The sequence below is a fragment of the Strigops habroptila genome, chromosome 2 (assembly GCF_004027225.2).
Source record: "Strigops habroptila isolate Jane chromosome 2, bStrHab1.2.pri, whole genome shotgun sequence".
Classification (NCBI taxonomy): Eukaryota; Metazoa; Chordata; class Aves; order Psittaciformes; family Psittacidae; genus Strigops; species Strigops habroptila.
Window position 1 is genome coordinate 21,923,271 of NC_044278.2, and position 6,000 is coordinate 21,929,270.

General features: G+C 50.6%; 1 protein-coding gene across 2 annotated transcripts in view; it reads right to left on the minus strand.

Annotated features, from left to right (window-relative positions):
- The window catches only part of NRIP1 (nuclear receptor interacting protein 1), an 80,680-nt gene extending 75,661 nt beyond the window's left edge, over window positions 1-5,019 (minus strand). The window contains exon 1 of one of the 2 annotated variants that reach the window (XM_030476179.1): window positions 4,635-5,019. The gene's annotated coding sequence lies outside the window, so the exon portion shown is untranslated. The remainder of the gene's footprint in view (window positions 1-4,634) is intronic. The other variant, XM_030476180.1, reaches the window with a different exon arrangement.
- Between the last annotated feature and the right edge of the window lie 981 nt (window positions 5,020-6,000).

Below are 6,000 nucleotides of genomic sequence, written 5' to 3' on the forward strand. Positions count from 1 at the left end.
GGTAAGCATTAAACAGCCTTTCCTGCATTGTCCCAAGCAACTACAAAAGGTTTAAGGGTTTGCAAGAGTTCAGAAAAAGAGATACAAAAGAATTTGTTATTTCTGGGGGAAAACTCCATATTCCTGCAATAATGTTTGGTTTTGGTTTTTTTTTTTTTTTTAAAAAGAAAAAAAGTAAGCTTTCCTAGAATAATACTTTATTCCCCAAAACTTCATAACTGGATCATTTGTTTTGCACACCTTATGGTTTTTTTGAATGCTGAATTTGATACGTATTATAAACTGCTGCAAGTAGGATAGGTGATGACATGATCATCATCAACAGGACAATCTCTTGGGGCAGCAATTACCATTTCTTTCTACCTCAGAGGCAAGCCTTGCTTTCTACATCACTGAAAAGCCTTTTCAGTTTCCTTTCCCACTCCATTTCCTCAGTGGGGTGGGGCACAGAGGAGAAGTAGAAACTCCGTAGCCATGAATCTTGTTCACTGTGAAAATAGCAGCAACAGAGCAGCAGTACCAGCCCAGCACGAACTAGAACAAAAATACTGTTCTCTTGCAAGCAAGGCAAACTACTTAAGACGCAGATCACAACAGAAATTCACTAAACTCCCTTATTTGTTTTCAAATAACAGACAAGACCAAAACACATTTTACCTAGTGCCTGATCGCAACTTTCTTGAGAGGGGGAAGAGCAGCCCACCAGAATTCTTCCCCCAAAACTCGCTTTGTTTTCTACACTAAACTCAACCACTTAGAAACTGGTGACTAACAGAAGAACTGTAGCTTCTGTTTTTAATCTGATTTTGTTTATAAGCAAAATTGGTTTTCCTCTGTTGAAGACAGTGGTATTTAGAAATAAGTGTCATGAAAACAGAGTTTCTCTCAAGACAAGCAATTAAACAGGAGCAATGAACTCCAGTAACAATTTAAGCATGAGAAGACTATGCCAGGAGGCGGCTGACCCAAACTAAGATGGCTAGCAACTGCTTCTTCCCCTTCCTACACATGAATATTTATTTACATGAGTCTTAGTTCCAATTCTCCCTCTTCAACCATCAAGCCAAGTGACCTGCAACAGACAGCCAAATAAATTACCAAATTAATTCTTTCAAGTGCTAAATAGGCCTGTTAACATTTCTAACTATTTGAAATAAATAATCCAGAAACAGTAAAGCCTAGGCATTCATCTTTACCAAAAGAATCCTTCTGCCCGCTTTTCCTGAGGCAGATCTTCCCACCAAAGAATGCAAGAAAGTTTTTACATGGCCACAGACGTCCACCCGAAGTACTGCCTGCCACCCATAGTACCTTCTTTTCTAACTCTGTATTTTCAAATGCAGCTAGCAAAACCTTAACACTGCAATAGCCAAAAGCAATGCCACAAGCCTTTTAAATATTTCCCTCATAACTTTATTCACACTTGCCATAGGCAGGCCAGTACAGTTCAGATACTGTTCTTATCATTTTGGCCTATTGGCAGGAAGAAAGAGCAAACCACAAACGCTGTTACCATTAACCTTTTTGTCTTTAGTTTAAGACTGTTTAGACAGACTGTCAAGTTTATGGTTTTTATCTTTCTTGTATATTTGTGCATATTCTTTCATACCTTTCCTCCCGCTCAGGCTTCACTCCCTACCTACATTATCTTTCCACTTGCCTGTCATTAAACTCCTGCTGAGCAGTAATGATTCATACTTCAAAATTTGCACTTCTTTTCCCAAAAGGGTATTTATCCTTTTTTAATCCATAGGATAGTTACCCTATTTATCTCACCTATTGCTCATCATCCAGCCCATCGCTCAGCACAGCAAAGGGGCTCATGCCCCCAGACCAGGCACCCAGCTGGAATCCCCACACTCTCCCCAGTCTCTGCTCTGGACTCCCTCTGCTCCCTGTACATTCACATACAGGGGAAGAAAACCCAAACCACAAGTCACTTGGGTTTTGAGGTTCAGGCAAGTGCTAAAGAGTTATTCTAAACTGAACAAAATATTAGTTTTCGCATCATCTCAGACAGCCCTACAAGGAGGTGCCAAGCTCAACCCTTGAGCAAGGCAGCTGACTGTGGGAAATGCAACTCCCTGGCTTTGCCTGGGGCAGGTTTATACATGTGCTCGGCACAACACAAAAACAGTTTATCTTTTGATTTAGTAGTGTCCTGCACTGTCACTGGTAAAATTAACAGTGCTCTCACTGCTAACAATAATACAGCTGGTATGACAGAAACCTTATGCCAGTGTTCAAAGCCAGAAAAAGAAAGTTAGCTCTGAAAAGACAAAACAAGCTTTGAGCAAGCAAGCCGTTGTCAATTTTTAAGCCAATCCCATATTAAGCAAAACCTACAGGCAAATATGATCACTATAAAGTTAATTCATATTTGAGTTCTAGAACATTTACTGAATCACTTAAAAAAAAAAAAAAAAAAAAAAGAGACATTTTCCTTGGTGCCTTTTATAGAACAGATTCACCCTAAACACAGCTATCAAACACTGCAGGTGACGCAGCCAGCATTTAAATCACCCATTCGAGTTTACAATATAAAAACATTAGTTCACTTTTACTACTTTATCAACATAGTCTTTATGACTGTAATAAATTTTGGTTAGTGCGTCTCACTTTAGAAAAAGAAACAAGTACGGGGAGCAGAAAGGGAAAACATGTTTCCACCTGGTAATTTCCGACCCCAAAACTAAGAAAGGGGGGAAAAAAATAAAAATCCAGCCAGTACAGTTTGGCATTTGACAGCATCTTGTACTCCGTGCATGCATGGTTCTACACAAATCTGAATGCCATTGACAGCTCTCGCTGATCAGGTAATTCGGCACTGTAGGCCAGGCTAACACGAGGTCAGCTTTCACCCCCACCTGGAATAGGCAGTCACTGCGTGTTACCTCTTCCACCTCATTCCATAGAAGCAGCATTTCACGCATAACAAACTTGCTGCCTTGCTTTGAAGTCAACGTCAGTTCTATCTCAAGAGACTACTGACAAAATAACAAGTCAGACTTCTCAACCACAAGTTTAGGAAGACAGCAGCCCCAGGCAGCAGAAGCCCCAAACCTGCCTGAACATTGTCTGGACAAGAACTTTTGCTTTCAGAGATGTCAACTCTTGCTGCCAGAATAGCAACAATTACTCAGCTGCCATTAAATCCGATTTTAACCACCAGATATCCTCAGCTCAGAAGGCTCTGGTCATATGGCATCTTAATGTGCCACTTTCTAGTGTGTTCAGCCAGCCCTAGAACAGTAAATCGCATTTGAATATTAAAGAAAAGTGTTCTCTACCACTCGCTCAAGGATATGCTACCCCCTTTCCACAAGTGACTGCTTCTCCACGGGTCTTTGCAGACTGGATTCACACTCTTTGTTAAATAAAGCTTTACGGTATCTCTGAACATTTATAGTGCCATGACTCAGTTAAATTCTAATCAGCCTGCGAGCTGTCAGACACTGCAGGCAGGTCCCCTCAAAATAAAACAAGGAATAATATAGTCTCTGGATTCCAGAAAGATGAGGCAGGACGAGACAACTTCCACTTCAGCTTTCCTAACAATAACATAAACCCAAAGCCAGAAATCCTACCATATCTTCAACACGTGTCAAGCATTTTAGCTGACGACTTACTGAAATTAAAAACCCAATAAATCATCGGAATCCACGACGCAGAATCCACAAGAAGAGAGGTGCAGCACAGACACGAGGTTGTGTGCACCTTACAAAACTGTCCCTTATTTTGCCCACCCTAGGTTTCTTTAGGTTTCACCACCTTCCAACTTAAATCACCCTTTGACACTTGAAAAGAACAGCCTCAAACAACATGTTCCGTGGGGAGAAAAGGGGGGGGCCCAATTAAAAAGGAAAATAAAAATCAGCTTTAAAGGGCTTCAGGGACACAAAAACACGTCTGGAAAAAGTAACCTTTAGTCTAGAAGGGAAACAGCGACGTCCCTAAGGAGCCCGAGGCGATGAGAAGGCATCTTTGGGGGAAGCAGGGAGCCGAGCGCCTGCCACCGACAAAAGGCGACGGAAAAGGCACCTCGGGCACCGGCCGCTCTCCCGCAGGTCGAGGCGGGGCGGGCGGTGGCACACAGCCGGGGGGAGGCCAGAAGAGACCGTGGCCTTGCCCGCAGCTGCCGGGAGCAGCCGGGCGGCGGCGGGGGGCGGCGGGCGAGGCCGCGGGCGGCGGGGCCGGGTCTCCCTCCCCGCACCCCGGGCGGCCGCCGCAGCTGCGGCGCACCGGGCTTGCGGCTCCTTAAACAATTCACACGCACACCGCGAGGAGAAAGAGCAGGAGGGTGTCCCTCCAGAACGGCGACCCGGGCTTGCAGCCAGCGCTCGGGAAAACACTCACGGGTCTCGGGGGGAAACGACTAATAAACTTTTCCGTCCCTCTCGCTCCCCCAAGCCCACCCTGCCCAGCCAAACTTTCAGCTCGCACCGGCTGTGGGGGGTGCCGGAGGAGCGGCCGTCACCGGAAACAGCCCTCGCCGCCGCCGCCAGCCCCGCGCCGGGCTCACCCCGGCATTGTTCCCCGCCGCCGCCGCCACCCGGCAGCGCGGCCCGGCCCGCCCCGCTCGGCCATTTCCCCGCCAGCCAGCGCGGCTGCCGGCGGCGGAGCGCCGCACTCACCCCGCAGCGGGCCCGCGCACCCTCTCCCTCCGCGGCGGTGGCTCCTCCCGGACGGGCTGCCTGGTGCCTCCGGGAGAGGCTCCGGCGGCGGCTCCCGCGCAGACAACAGGCACACACACGACCCCGGCCCGGCGGCCAGTCCCGGCGCGGAGGGAAGCGGCGGCGTCTCCCGAAGCCGAGGACGGCGGCTGGGTTGCCCGGCTGCAGGGCAGGACAGGACAGGACGCGCCGCCTCTCCCCTGCACGCCTCCCCAACCGTGTCCGTCTGTCTGCCTGCTTGTCCGTCCGTCACCCCCGCCCGGCCCCGCGCACATACACGACGAGCTCCGCTCCTGCCCTCTCCGCGGCTCGGGGCTCTGCTGCAATGCCTGCGAGGCTGACTTTCAAAGCCTAACCCGCAGCCGCGATCCTCCCCGCCTTCCACCTCGCCCGCCGCGGCGCAGCCCAGCCCCGGCCCCTCCCCGCGCCGCGCCATTCATCTCGCCGGCCAACTTTCTTAACCCTTTTCTAACACGCAGCGAGGGGAGGGTGGGGAGAGGAGGTCACGGTGGCAGGGGGGAGGAGGATGAACCCCCCCGCTCCTTCCGGGGCCGCGGCGGCGGGGAAGGTTGCAGCTGAGCGCGGCGCACGTAGGCAGCCCGCGTCGCCTCCTGCCCTCTCTAATTAATCCAACTGAAGGCGCAGAGCCCCCGGGAAACAAACTTAGGAGCGATAACACCGGAGGACCCGTGTTTAATGAAAACAGTGGTGGCTTAAAAATAACACCTTTTTTTTCTTTCTCCCTCGGGTCGCATAACGGGGGGGGGGGGGGCGCGCTTGCAGTCGTTACCCTTTCTCGTCGCTTTAAAGCTGATATTTTCAGCCTTTTCTCCGAAAAACACGCGCTACAAACTTTTTTTTTTCTTCTTTCTTTCTGGGCGAGAAGCCGAGAGGATCCCGCCACCGCACGGCGGCTGCCCCGGCACCTGCGGCTGCTCACGGCCGGGCCCTGCCTCCATCCCCCTTTGGCTCCCTGGCTCCGTGCCCCGGCCCTGCTCTCACTGGTCCCGGTGTGTCTCGTTACCCCGCGGCCTCCGCGCCCGGGAGAGGGGGACAGCCCTCGAAGCGGGACGCCCCCGGTGCCGCGAGCGGCGGATGGTGGTGGGGTTAGACGCCCGGCTCCCAGGCGGCTTCTCTCGCAGAAGCAGTTCGAGGATCGGGGCAGAACGGCGCATCGCAGCCGTGCTGTTCGCCCACGTGGCGATAAACACAGTTGGGGCGGAAGCCCAGCTTTGGGCTGAGCTTCCCAGGAGAGTCAGCCCTCCATTTTGGTAGGTGACATCCCCGCAACCTCTGCTGTTCGAGGTGGCATGGTATGTCAAGTTGC